Consider the following 15,196-nt stretch of genomic DNA (forward strand, 5'->3'; position numbering starts at 1 on the left):
TTCCATCTTTTGACTGATTGCACAACATTCCAGGTCACTATTTCACAAAATCTTCACATTTTCTTGGCACTGCAACTACCCAGGAGATTCTGTCCATGCTTCAGCATGCAGACTGCCCATTACAATGACCTAATTAAATTGTAACTATATAAAAATCTAGCCAGTACATTATGTTCTCCTATAAAAGCCCATCCATCCTTCAAGAAAGGTTTTTCTGTCTCAAGAGTGTTCTTTACTGAACGAGCTCGACCCCCAACAGCAGAGTAATAACTCTTCAGCTGCAGTGGTCCAGAAAACCACTTCTAATAGGAAGGGTGGGAGAAACGGAAGAGAGTCAGACAATAACATGAGACAACACATCAGGAAATCCCAAAAACAACTCAGCCCATTCATAACCTGGAGCAAAATATGATGCTCGCTTTATGTTAACATACTCCTTTCCCACCCCGACATGTTCTTGCTGTAATTAATTCATGATATATTTACATATCTGTTTCATCACAATGTTATCCTTTCTTTCATCAATCGGACATTTTAGTACTCTAGTTGACTAAAAAGTCATGTTTTTGAGAGGAACATTCAGATTTCAAACAGTTGAATGAATTCAAACACAGAAACCACACATGTATAGAATGCTAGCCGACAGGTTCACCCACTGAATATAGGCCCAATCCCTGCATATAAAATATTTCAACAATGCTTTGCCTCCACCTTGCAAAGGAGGAAGGGGAGATACAATTCCTGGAGCTTATGTTGGTGGTTGGACGAGTGCAAGGGGCAAAAGATTGAAAGTTTGCAATGAGAATCGGACTTTGCTGCTGTAAAGTTACCCGTCAAGAATAGTGTGTGATGAGAGAGCTTACTTCGTATCTTGGATTTGGAACTTAATATCTTGGAACGGTTTTGATAAGAGTATATAAGGAAAACCTGTTTCCAGTGATAGAAGGGTTGGTAACCAAAGTACACTGCACAACAGTGTAATGGCACACCAATCGATGCCAATGATCCCTCACACATGGAGCTCCTGATTTTAATAATGCCACAGTGGGCAGTTGCCAAGTGAAGCCCTTAAAAAAGAGAGGGGGTCATTAATTCTATTAAAGTGTTCTCCTTTAATAAGACCTCTTCACTTGCTTTATAAATGCTAGGATACCCTTGCCTCCTAAAAGCATTCCCTTACCTCCTTTTGCTGGAGAATCAGCACTGAATTCCCAGTCCCACAGCTGGGAAGATGATGAATACGTGCCCAGGAGCGCATGAAGCAAGTCTGCCGAAGGTCAGAGGTGAGGGGAGGCAGTCGCAAGGGACCCCCCTAAGCTGTATTTTGAGTAACACAAATAGACAAAGCCATATAGTAGTCGTAAGTGAAGTAAAACAGAGGGAAGCAAAATAGGCAGGCTGATGTGGCAGGTAAAAGGCTAAAAAGGGGCGTGTGATTGGAACAAGAACACGGAACAAGATGTTTGCTCACTCAGTTGGTGTTTGATGCTTCCTTATAACCTATAAACTTAAAAGTGCAAAGTGATTAAAGAGGATATAGGCCATCTGTGTGAACAGCATACTACTGCAGTGCAGCATAATATATGCACATCCAGATAGCTTGCTTTCTTGGAAATGTACACAGTGGCACAACAAGGTTTTAAAAGTACTTGACAAGTTAATAGCTCCAAAATGGAATAGAAAGCTTAGAAAGTGGTAAGTGTCTGCAAGCCATTCGATCGGGAGATGTAGCACAGGAATGCTCATTCCTGTCCTTACCCAATGCTCCATTTTCCAGTTGGGGGGATTGGGTAGCAATCAGCAGCAGGAACCCATGCTGATTTCTCCCCTCCTAACCCAAGCCATTGATGGCTAGTGTAGTGTCCTACTCTGGCCACTGCTGCAATCAGCTAACTCAGCAATAGAGTAGGGCTCAAGCCCAGGACCTACCGGTCTGTACAGCCCAGTACCGCACAGTGGCCGCTGGAGGACACTACATTAACCATCGATGGCTTGGGTTAGGGAGGGGAGAAATCAGCATGGGTTCCTGCTCAGAGAGCCACCAGGGTAGCATAGTAAATCATTCTATTGAACGTGTACTGTATAGTAATTCAAACTCAAACTCATGACCTCTTCCACCTAAAAGAACAAGGGCAGCAGGCGCATGGGAACATCAGCACCTGCAAGTTCTCCTCCAAGTTACACACCATCCCGACTTAAGACATATATCGCCGTTCCTTCATCGTCACGGAGTCAAAATCTTGGAATTCTCTCCCTAACAGCACTGTGGGAGTACCTGCACCACAAGGACTACAGCAGTTCAAGAAGACAGCTCACCACCACCTTCTCAAAGGCAAGTAGGGATGGCCAATAAATGCTGGCCTTGCCAGTGACACCCACATCCCAGGAACAAATTTAAAAAAACACCTGTAAAACTTAGCAAGATTTGAGAACCATAACTCCCAAGTTAATTGGTGTCATTTAAAATGTACTGATATGAACATACAAGAAATATATATTTTTAATTAAATTAAATGTTTTTTATTAATATGTAATTAAAACTATATTCACAAGTGTCAGCTTAGCTTATTAGTAGCACGCTCACCCAAGTCAGAAGCATTGTTGCAGGTACCCTCGTTTGGATGATAGTTAAACTGAGGCACCATCAGCTTGTTCAAGTGGACATAAAGGGTCCCATGGTACTATTCAAAGAATAAAGTTCTCCCAGTGTCCTAACCCACATTTATTATTCAACCTTCACCAGAATAGATTTATCTCAATGGTCTTGCTGTGTTTCCCTACATAATAACGACACTTCAAAAGTAATTCAAGGCTGTAAAGTACTTTGGGACATCATGAGGATGTGAAAGCTACTGTATAAATGCAAATTCTCTCTTTACTTTGGGGTGAACAGAACAGACTATGCATTAGGTAAAACCTATTTATTGTTCTTAAGTTCCCTTCAATTATTGAAGCTACAATTGAATTACAAAATTGACATACGTCTAGAAGGATGAGCTATTCCTTAAATAAAGTTTTATTCTGGCCTCATATTACCCTGCATAACCTAGTGTGGAGATTGCAGAGGTCGATCTCTCTAGATTGCATCACTCAATTAACCACAATTTTATGCCTTGTGCTAAATATTTATCTACCAAAAATTCTCTTATTTTATAAAAGATAAACTGAATAGTCACAAATGTGTAGATCAGACAAGAGTGGTTACGAGATATGATTTACACTGCAGTAGACATCACGGTTACCCTGCACCCAATAACCACCTCACAGCATTGTAAATCTTATATCCTCCACTTCACTACAGATGTTGCCACAGATCCCTCACCTGTACACATTTTCCTAGGTCCATCGTTTTGCCCATTTTCCATCACTACCAATCTCTGATGACCATACCAACAGCTATCTGCGCTATCTAAGCTATATTTTCTAGAACTGCAGACTACAAGATTAAACAAGAGAATCTCTCAGTCTCAAAGTAACATGAAAATGTCTCTGTGCTTTGTTGGATCCCATCAGTAAGCAGGTCATCGCTTCCAACAGCTTACAAAGAGCTGCTACTTCTATATACAGCTTGTGTACAGGGTTCTCATTTTTCCCACAGATAGAATGAAACAGAGCTGTAACAATTCTATGGAATGGTGCAGCGGTGAACAACTGGCCATCCTATAAAGCTGCCTGTGCAGAGAGGGAAGGTGGAGTTAGAGTTGGGCTGGGAGGCACACAGGAAAACAGGGCGACACAGACTGACAGTATAACTCTGGAGTTTGCTCCCACTCGCGCTCTCAATACATTTAAACTTTTACCACCCAGGAGTGGAACTCTGCATGCGTGTTAAGCACATACGCATGGAGCTCACGACGATTAGCATTCACACACAGGTAGTGTAAAGAAGGTACTGTTGGCTGTGAGTCAGTGGTGCAGTTACCAATCTAAGGCTGCAGCCAAAAGCATCGAGGCTAAATTAGGTACAATTAATCTAGAGTTACTAAATCTTCATTATAACCCCAAAATAATCAGCATTTAGCTATTCCCGTTTAAAAGAATTGTTGCCTGCATGACATTCAAACATCCAGATCTCAATTCTTGATGAATACTGGCATGCAATCTAGCCACACAAATGCCATAATCTAGCTTTAACACAGTATTACAGAAAATATACTATCAAGGGATCTGCTGGGCTTTTTAAACTGGGGATTTGAGAAAATACAGGATCAAGCGAGGACTGATAAAAATGTGCCAACAGGACCCTTCAGCCCTGGAATGCAGGCGCTCACTTTACATGACACAGGATATACGGCCCAGAAACAGGCCATTCGGCCCAACCAGTCCATGCCGGTGTTTATGCTCCACTCGAGCCTCCTCCTGTCTTTCCTCATCTAAATCTATCAGCGTCACCCTCTATTCCCTTCTCCCTCATATGCTTGTCCAGCCTCCCCTTAAATGCATCGATACTATTTGCCTCAACCACTCCCTGTGGTAGCGAGTTCCACATTCTCACCACTCTCTGGGTAAAGAAGTTTCTTCTGAATTCCCTATTGGATTTCTTGGTGACTATCTTATATTGATGGCCTCTAGTTATGCTCTTCCCCACAAGTGGAAACATTCTCTCTGTATCCACTCTATCAAAACCTTTCATAATTTTAAAGACCTCTATTAGGTCACCCCTCAGCCTTCTTTTTTCCAAGAGAAAAGAGACCCAGCCTGTTCATCCTTTCCCGATATGATACCCTCACATTTCTGGTATCATCCTTGTAAATCTTCTCTGCACCCTCTCCAGTGCCTAGATATCCTTTTTAGAATACGGCGACCAGAACTATACGCAGTGTGGGCTAACCAAGGTTCAATACAGGTTTAGCATAACTTCCCTACTTTTCAATTCTATCCCTCTAGAAATAAACCCTAGTGCTTGGTTTGCTTTTTTTTTATAAATGGCCTTGCTAACTTGTGTCGCAACTTTTAGTGATTTGTGTATTTTATTGAGTTATTATTGAATGCTGCAACACAATGGTGCACCAATGTGCTACAGAGAGCAAGAACATTGAGTTTTGTCCATAATTCCTTACACTATGACTTCTTGATTCCAGCACATTGGCAGCAGGAAGATTTAAAAGCAAGCTTAAAAGTCAAAGTTGACTGTAGTCACATACTCCCCAATTAGTGGCTACACAGCTGGGGTTTTCAGACCCTTTAAAGTACGTCACGACCCAGCCCTTCCATCAGAAAATGATGCATGGTAACAGAGGATAAAAGAAAAATTGTATTGGCCACAGTTCCTGCCAAGAGCAGAATGGGAAAAATTCTGCTCAATTTCTACAGAAACCCCCCAAATACATCTTGTTCCCAACATTGTGATGGAAATGGCTACCCATTTCTACGGTTATCTGTGGGCCAGAGGCAAGTAACCACCCAAGTGTAAAGTGTTAGCTGGGCTATCAGTTTGTAGGTGTGAAACCGGGGTGTTGGTTTTTGTAGGCACCATCTCTACCTGATCAAAATCTGCACAATGTACAAAATAATTATTTTCCCCCTATTTAAAGTGGAATTAAGATCAGATAGTGTATTTAACACCTATTACTGTACTTTTCAGAGAAAAACATGAATACTTTGACAGACGGCCAATCATGTAACTTCGGTTTTCTTTATCAGTAGTTTTTCTTTCCTCTTTAAAACTTATTTTTCAAAACTCCAAGCAATATCTTATCCTCTTTTGGTCTCCCTACATCAATCATAAGCCATACAGGCAGATGAACAATCCACTCCTGGCCAAATCTGCTTTGAGGTCAGCACAAGGGAGAGCACATTTCAGATGCAATTTGCCTCAAGCATTTCCTTCTCTTTGAGGTAATAGTCCAAGCTCAGTTTCGTGCTCGCAGTGACATAAGAACAAAGTCTTCCTGATTACTCTGCAGCAGCGCAGCTTGGTGCCACTACTTTTATATAATTATTTTATTTTAAAAACACTTAAAATGAGCAAATCTTTCCCAGCTGTCAATGATATAACATATTTTCAATTTGCATCCATGTGTGCTAAGTTTATAGATACTGGCCCTGAAATTGCAGTGTCTGTGACGTTGTACTATCATATTCCCTTTGAAATGCCCTGCAAGTTCAGGATTTTCAAATCTGCAACTTGCGGCCTGTCAACGTACGCATCGACAGGCCATCCACGGGGACTCTGAAAAAGCATTCGCTGGCACAGAGTTGGGCTATGCCCAGCAATTGCCTACGCAAGTCTTACAGTTGATGTAAGCAGGCACAGGGCCTGTTTGCATCAGCGCAAGGGAATATCTAAGGCTTAAATTAAACATTTTCATATCCTAAATTATGTACATACACTGTATTAAATGAGTTTATGCAAATATTGGCCCGGATTACAGTTTTATTGGTATAATAAAATTATCAAATAAATTACATTTTTATGGTGGTTGGCGCAATGAGGGTAATTATGAATAAAATTCCAATCTGTACATTGTATAATTATTAGATTTGGGGATTCCATTGCATATTAGGGGATTCCCTTCATAAATGATTGAAATGGAATTCTGCTTAGTGATTGGAGGACCAGGCCCATGTGATTCCCAGGTAAGTTTTCGAACCGCCTGCATCCTTGGGATCTGTGGACCATTACGCTGCCCTCCACCTCGAGGCCAGAGACCTCTTCACAGCCTGGGCGCCAGGAAATACTTTCGTAATTGTTTCGCGGGTCGGAGGCATACTCCAGAGATACGTCTCCGACCACAATTTCTAACCCACTATGCTTAAATCTATGTGCAAATGATGTAAACAAGTAAAATTTTCACAAATATACATGCCTGCTCAAAACACATATTTACACACGTGAAGCTGGGTTTCCCATTGGCTGAGCAAAGTGAACCAGTGAGTTGTTAAGCCATGTAGATGAGGAAGATCCCAGGTGTGATTACTGGTTTGTGCCAAGTTTGATCATCTCAGCCAGTGCTATGGCATGGTGCACCTTTTAACCTTTGCTTTTAGTTACTTCGCTGCACAGAATAGTAAATGGTGGCCACTTTTCTTTTTTCCCCAAAACAAATGCACCTAACATTTGGATAGTGTGTACTGATGAACAATTTATAAGATTTAAGTCCCAACCTCTACCCAAACCGCTGGCAGTAATGCAGAGGACAGTTTCTGAACAGTTACAATTCTCATCTTGTGCCATCGTACTTTCCTGTTCTTGCAATCCAGTCACTTGCTACGTTTTTCTTACCTCACTATCATGCATACATCACAGCATCATTATCTGCTCAGGGTTACCATGGAGCACAGGATGTGTCACAACTTCCTGAGGCCACCAAAATGCTGATACAAACAATTACATTAATTAAAGAAATGTAAAAATCGAATACAATCATCAGTCCAACTGTATAAACATTGTAGGTACAATATTCAAACAGGCCTCACTGTTAAAGTCAAAATCTCACCACTTTGGGGATAGAAAGAGGCACAGACTAATTTATTGTGAATGGCAAATCAATATGATTCATCACACCCAGGGCTCCGTTCAACAACACTGTGCACAAAAGGAGGATTCTGGTTGGTGCTGCAATGCAATATTATGCAGCATCATTTAAAGCCCATCTTGCTGCCAGTACATGCTGAAGTGCCACCAGACTGATACCTGGGATGGCAGGAATGACGTATGAGGAGAGATTGGGTCGATTGGGCTTATACTCGCTGGAGTTTAGAAGAATGAGAGGGGATCTCATTGAAACTTATAAAATTCTAACATGACTGGACAGACTAGATGCAGGAAGGATGTTCCTGATGGTAAGCCATTTAGGACAGAGATGAGGAGGAATTTCTTCACCCAGAGAGTGGTGAACCTGTGGAATTCTCTGCCACAGAAGGCAGTTGAGGCCAATTCATTAAATATATTCAAGAAGGAGTTAGATATATTTCTTAAGGCTAAAGGGATCAAGGGATATGGGGAGAAGGCAGGGACAGGGTACTGAATTTGGATGATCAGCCATGATCTCATTGAATGGCGGAGCAGGCTAGAGGGACCGAATGGCCTACTCCTGCTCCTATCTTCTATGTTTCTATGGTTGCTCCAGAGTTTGAGGTACAAATGGGAACATACATTGTACCTATATGTTAAGGAGCTATTCCCATCTCTGATCATATCTCGTATGTCAGCAAGCTTTGAAAGCCACAAAAACCATTCAGACCTCTGCCCAATCAATCAGAGACACTAAACTTTGTACAACCTGTGCACCATTGATCAGGAGTGTTGGGGTACTGGAGGCAAACTACCATCTATTTGATAAACTCAGATTACCAACAAATTTAAGCAATGGGACCTAAAACCGATTTAAAAATTTGTCACAATTCAGACAAATCATAAGTTCCTCTAAGTGTGGTACAGTACAACACATTTCCTGTAGCAGAAATAATAGTACAGCACACAGTGTGCAGACATCAAAACCAGCTTACAGTGGCTCAGACACACTCTGGCATCTGTTACATGCTAAGCTGAAATGGGTCTCCAGAGTTTACCTGCCTGGACTCTTTTTCAAACAGGAGGCTGTTATTCGTAGATATTATAGAATACTGCGGTCACAAGTCTCAGTGCTGCTCAGTTTGGGTTTTAAAATAAAATCCATACAAAATTATTTAGTAATGAGGACAATTTAGGAAATGCATGGGGTAAATTATATCATTGTTTTTCTGAATACTTCATTAAACTTCCCAAGCTTACAGTACAATATAGAAAGTCTGTCAGTACCATTAGGAGGACTCTACTGTTCAAACTTCAATACAATCCTGAGTGGCCCCTCAGCTCCAAAAAGAAATAACACCTCAAATATATAGAGTATCATGATTGTTTCAACACAAAACCTGAATGTTGAAACAAAATGCTAAAATAATTAAATAAAAATTCACAAATAAATATTTCTAATAAGGTATTTCTAATAAGCCTTAGCTGCTGCTTCCAGTTCCCTGATCTCCAAGTACAGGATTGTTTAAAATACAAAAGGGCTAAAATAATCTTTTGCCCGGTTTATAATTAATACTGTTTTTTCTCTCGCTAATGAAAACTGCACCAATACCAGTCATTGCGGAATAAAAAAGACATTTAAAATTCTTAAACCAAACTTCGGAGTGACTTCACACACGTTGTGCTATGGCAGCTAATCACAGGGGTTAATGATTTCATGCAGATCAAACATTAAAGAAAATTACAAATCTGTGCTTTGTGGTTTAAAATTTAGAAATCAAATTAAATTGTGTGGAATATTCCATTGAGAAAAAATATTTTGCTCAACATTAGAAACTGCTTAGCCAGAGGGCTTCATTAGAAAATTCAATGCCTCGAGGCCACTTGTGAACACGCACATAATTCAAAATGCCATGTCTAAAAGCACATCTTATTGAAGGGAATTTTTGTTTTTGATCTGTACAAATAGAGATAGAGTAGGAATCTAAATGATTACACAGAATATACAGCGATTCATGGAGATGTAGAATTTATTTTCTTATGTTGTCAGTTTGAACTAACACAGATGCATCATGATAAAATTGTCACTAGGACTATCATACTTGGTTTAAAATGTTTCACTTCAGATACCTGGCATTCAGACATATCACTTCATGCAGTAAAACAAATTGACCGACCTGAGGATCTTTTCATGGATGAATGTCCATTTTAATGTATTCTAGCTTTTAAAGGAATTTGAACATTTTTTGGCAAATTTAGGTGCACCTCATTGTAACAAATTTGTGTCGCTGATCCCCAACTGAGTTCCAGTGTAATCCATACAGAAGAATAACCTCTTATAATATGGCTCTTCCTCAATGTTAACTACTGCCACTACGTCACTAATTGCCTATGTATTGGCAGTACCATGATCACACTGACATGATCGTGGAGATACATTTCAGGAGGCCAGCTAGGTCAGTGCAATCATGCTGTTGACATCTGCTCTTGACCTTGGAGTTCTGGATCTGCATTTAATGGACATGGAACAAAATGTAAAAAACCCTCTTCTGTAATATAACAACATGACTGTAGTACCCCAACAACAGAATGAAAAAAAGCTGACTTGCTTCCAAGCTACATTCAAGACAGGGGAAAAGATGCCAGACCCCTTTGCATTATAGTCAAGGCCTTAATAGTTCAATTTAAAAGTGTAGCCCGAGAATTCTTTTAACTGGTTTCAACCCCAAAAAATACAGCATGCCAAAACCTCGACAAATAAACCGTGAATATTGTAATCTTACACATTCAGTATACACACAACTACTGTAACCACACATCTTTCTAAGATTACAACTGTTCCACTTCTTCACAGCACAGCTGCATGCAACAACATTGTCAGAATCAGAAAAGAGGATAAACCTAATCGGCTCAAGTTAAGCTGCTTGCTGATGCAGAGTGACATTCACATATCAGACACTATATCTACAATGACTAGACTAAGTTACAGGAGGTTTTCTCTCAAAACTGACGTTTGACTGCACAATAACTGGGCAACATTCTTTAACCCTAACTGAAATCAGCCTTGTAATCCCGACTCCCTGCAGGAGAACACTCAACAAAGACAAATGCACTGGCTAGCGCACCCTTACTCTGCTGAATTTTGACAGACATAAGAAAAATGCGGTTATGTTTCTGTACTATCAGCATAGTTGCAACTTAAACTGGTGAATGACTGCGTGTAAGGAACGACACTCAAACACAAGTTTGGTATTTCACCCAAAGTATTTGGTGTTTATGAAAGCTGAACAGCATGAAATTGTTGCCTTCTGTGGAGTCATGCCCACTAGAAACTTGGATCAGACTGCAAAAAAATAATTTCTCTCGGGACCTGAACTAATGGAATAAAAACTCTGTTCCAGATCTCCACCCAAAATGTTCAGCTGCATTTTCATTTCCAGATGCTGGTGAATCTGCTGTGCAATTCCAGTGTGTTGTGTTTTTGGGTGGATAGGAACCTCAGCTTCCCAAGGTGCAAAAGCAATGTTCACCTACTGAGTCACCAGTCCTCCATTTATAACATTTTTATGCTTCCAAGTCACGATCTCAGTACTATAAAACAGTATACTGCTTCCAAATCAGCAACCCTTTGCTTCGTGAGGAAACATCAAGGTAACAACCAGGAATGCAGCTAATTCTAGCTGCAACAATACGTTTTATCTTCACACATTCCGTTATATGCAGCCTTGTACCACGTCACTACTTCCTCACACAAGTCCCGAGGTTTCAACCACTTCCCTCTCCTAGGTCAGCACTACATTTCCCAAGAATACTTCAATGTCCCATTGAAATACAACCAACCTCAAAATCATTGGCAATGAAGTCAAAACAACCAACTATCACAGGGATATCAACAACTGTGATGCATGATTTTATTGTGTCCTTACCAAAGTGTTTTTAAAATGTTGAATCAACCCGTTTTAGAGTCTTGCTTGCTCCAGATGGTGTTTTGCAATCTGGGGCATGACAATAACACAACACTCTGTACTGCACAAAGAAATGGTGCACCAGGTGGGCACAGAAAGGTCCCATTGCACTCTATTCTGGGTGATGCCTGGCATCCATCCAGTTCCTGCTAATATTGTCTGTTCACTGCTTTTCAAAGGCCTGTCTTGTCAAATTTCTCTCAAGGCCTAGTCCAACATTAGTTTCACTGACATTAGTTGCTCTCACAGGGCAAGTAATAACTTCAAACAAATAAGCAAACAAAGGATGGTCTGTTTTAAATTCTGCCCAATACATTATTTTGATTTTGTCTTTGCAGAATGATATTTAGACATTTGCATTTAACAAGTTAGAATTCAAGGGTAAAATGAATATCATAAAATTACAATGTGTACAATCAATAATAATCTGTACGAGAACAAAGATCTGTTAGCTAGCTTTAGATTTTTAAAAAAGCTCAATTTCGTAACAGATTATCACAGAAGTGTAAGCACAGAGGAGGCCATTTGGCCATCATGCCATGCCACAGCTGGGCCCACAATAGAGCCGTCGATTTTTCTGCCCTTTCTCCATATCCTTTAAACGCGAGTTAAGCACAAAGAAAAATGTTAAACTCAGTGATTGAATCAGCTTCATTAGCCACTTGTGGTAATACATTCCATATTCTGATAAAGCTTTGAGTGAAAGAAATCTCTAATGTTTCCCTTTATGCTCCTAATGATAATTATAAGAAGTTCATGCTCCTCATCATCAATTCATTTCTTAATTTTTACCACTTCCATTGGCTCTCCCCATAACCGTCGCTGCTCCAGTGAATGCCTCTCTAATTTGTTAGGTCTCTTATAACTTCCATCTCTCATCCCCATCACCCATGTGGTATCTTTTCCACGTATCCAACTTTCATCCAAAATTGAACATAGTACTCTAATTAATCGAATATCTTGCAGAGTCATCCTCACCTCCATGCTGTTTTATTCAATTCTTCCATATATAAAAAACCCAGAACACCATTTCCCCTTTATATGGCTTTATATACACCTTACATAGAAACATAGAAGATAGGAGCAGGAGTAGGCCATTCGGCCCCTCGAGCCTGCTCCGCCATTCAATGAGATCATGGCTGATCATCCAAATTCAATACCCTGTCCCTGCCTTCTCCCCATATCCCTAGATCCCTTTAGCCTTAAGAAACATATCCAACTCCTTCTTGAATATATTTAATGAACTGGCCTCCACCACCCTCTGTGGCAGAAAAATTCCACAGGTTCACCACTCTCTGGGTGAAGAAATTCCTCCTCATCTCAGTCCTAAATGGCTTACCCCTTATCCTTAGACTATGACCCCTGGTTCTGGACTCCCCGGCCATCGGAAACATCCTTCCTGCATCTAGTCTGTCCAGGCCTGACAGAATTTTATAGGTTTCGATGAGATCCCCTCTCAACCTTCTAAACTCCAGCAAGTATAAGCCCAGTCGACACAATCTCTCCTCATACGTCATTCCTGCCATCCCAGGCATCAGCCTGGTGAATCTTCGCAGCACTCCTTCCATGGCAAGAACGTCCTTCCTCAGATAAGGCGACCAAAACTGCACACAATACTCAAGGTGCAGTCTCACCAAGGCCCTGTACAATTGCAGCAAGACATCCTTGTTCCTGTACTCGAACCCTCTTGCTACAAAGGCCAACATACCATTTGCCTTCTTAACCGCCTGCTGCACCTGCATGCTTACCTTCAGCGACTGGTGCACAAGAACACCCAGGTCTCTTTGCACTTCTTCTCCCAATCTATTGCCATTCAAATAATAATCTGCCTTCCTGTTTTTGCCACCAAAGTGGATAACCTCACATTTATCCACATTATAGTGCATTTGCCATGTTTCTGCCCAATCACCCAACCTGTCCAAATCGTACTGGAGTTTCACGACATCCTCCTCACAGCACACACACCCACCCAGCTTTGTGTCGTCTGCAAATTTGGAGATATTACATCCAATTCCCTCGTCCAGATCATTAATATATATTGTGAATAGCTGGGGTCCTAGGACCGATCCTTGCAGAACCCCACTAGTCACTGCCTGCCACTCGGAAAACGACCCGTTTATTCCAACTCTTTGCTTTCTATCCGCCAACCAGTTCTCTATCCAAGTCAATACCTTGCCCCCAATCCCATGTGCCTTAATTTTGCACGCTAATCTCTTATGCGGGACCTTATCGAAAGCCTTCTGAAAGTCCAAATACACCACATCCACTGGTTCTCCCTTATCTATTTTACCAGTTACATCCTCAAAAAATTCCAGTAGATTAGTCAAGCACGATTTACCTTTTGTAAATCCATGTTGACTTTGTCCGATCCTGTCACTGCTTTCCAAGTGCTCTGCTATTACATCTTTTATAATGGACTCTAGCATTTTCCCCACTACCGACGTCAGGCTTACCGGTCTATAATTCCCCGCTTTTTCTCTGCCACCTTTTCTGAATAGTGGGGTAACATTAGCTACCCTCCAATCCATGGGTACTGTTCTAGAGTCTATCGAGTTCTGGAAGATGACCAGCAATACATCTACTATTTCTAGGGCCACTTCCTTAAGTACCCTAGGATGTAGATTATCAGGCCCTGGGGATTTATCGGCCTTCAGTCCCATCAATTTTCCTAACACCATTTCCCTACAAATACTGATTTCTTTCAGTTCCACTCTTTCATCAGGCCCTATGTTTCCCAACATCTCTGGGAGGTTATTTGTGTCCTCCTTTGTGAAGACAGAACCAAAATATGTATTTAGTTGGTCTGCCATTTCTTTGTTCCCCATTATAAATTCCCCTGATTCTGACTGCAAGGGACCTACGCTTGACTTCACCAATCTTTTTCTCTTCACATATCTATAAAAGCTTTTACAGTCAGTTTTTATGTTCCCTGCAAGCTTACTCTCATATTCTATTTCCCCTTCTTAATTAATCCCTTTGTCCTCCTTTGTTCAATCCTAAACTGCTCCCAATCCTCAGGATTATTGCTTTTTCTGGCCAATTTATATGTCCTCTCCTTGGATCTTATGCTATCCCTAATTTCCCTTGTTAGCCATGGTTGAGTCACCTTTTTTTGTTTTATTTTTATGCCAAACTGGGTTGAACAAATTCTGTAGTTCATCCATTCGGTCTTTGAATGTTTGCCATTGCCTATCCACCGTCAACCCTTTGAGTGACATTCCCCAATCAATCCTACCCAACTCGCGCCTCAGACAATCGTAGTTTCCTTTATTTAAATTGAGGACCCTAGTCTCTGAGTCAACTACTTCATTCTCCATCTTAATGAAGAATTCGATCATATTATGATCGCTCCGACCCAAGGGGCCTCGTACAACAAGATTGCTAATTAATCCTTTCTCGTTACATAATACCCAGTCTAAGATGGCCTGATCTCTGGTTGGTTCCTCGACATATTGGTCCAGGAAACCATCCCATAAACACTCCAGGAATTCCTCCTCCACGGTATTGTTACTAATTTGGTTGGCCCAATCTATATGTAGATTAAAGTCACCCATGATGACTGCTGTGCCCTTATTGCACGCTTCTTTAATTTCCCTTTTAATGCCATCCCCAACCTCTGCATTACTGTTTGGAGGTCTATATACCACTCCCACGAATGTTTTCTGCCCCTTAGTATTTCTCAATTCTACCCATACAGATTCCACATCATCAGAGCTAATATCCTTCCTTACAATTGTGTTAATCCCTTCTTTAGCCAGTAATGCTACCCCACCTC

Source organism: Somniosus microcephalus, unplaced genomic scaffold, assembly GCF_052327205.1.
Source record: "Somniosus microcephalus isolate GS21.2 unplaced genomic scaffold, FLI_Smic_1.0 scaffold796, whole genome shotgun sequence".
In the NCBI taxonomy this organism is placed as follows: domain Eukaryota; kingdom Metazoa; phylum Chordata; class Chondrichthyes; order Squaliformes; family Somniosidae; genus Somniosus; species Somniosus microcephalus.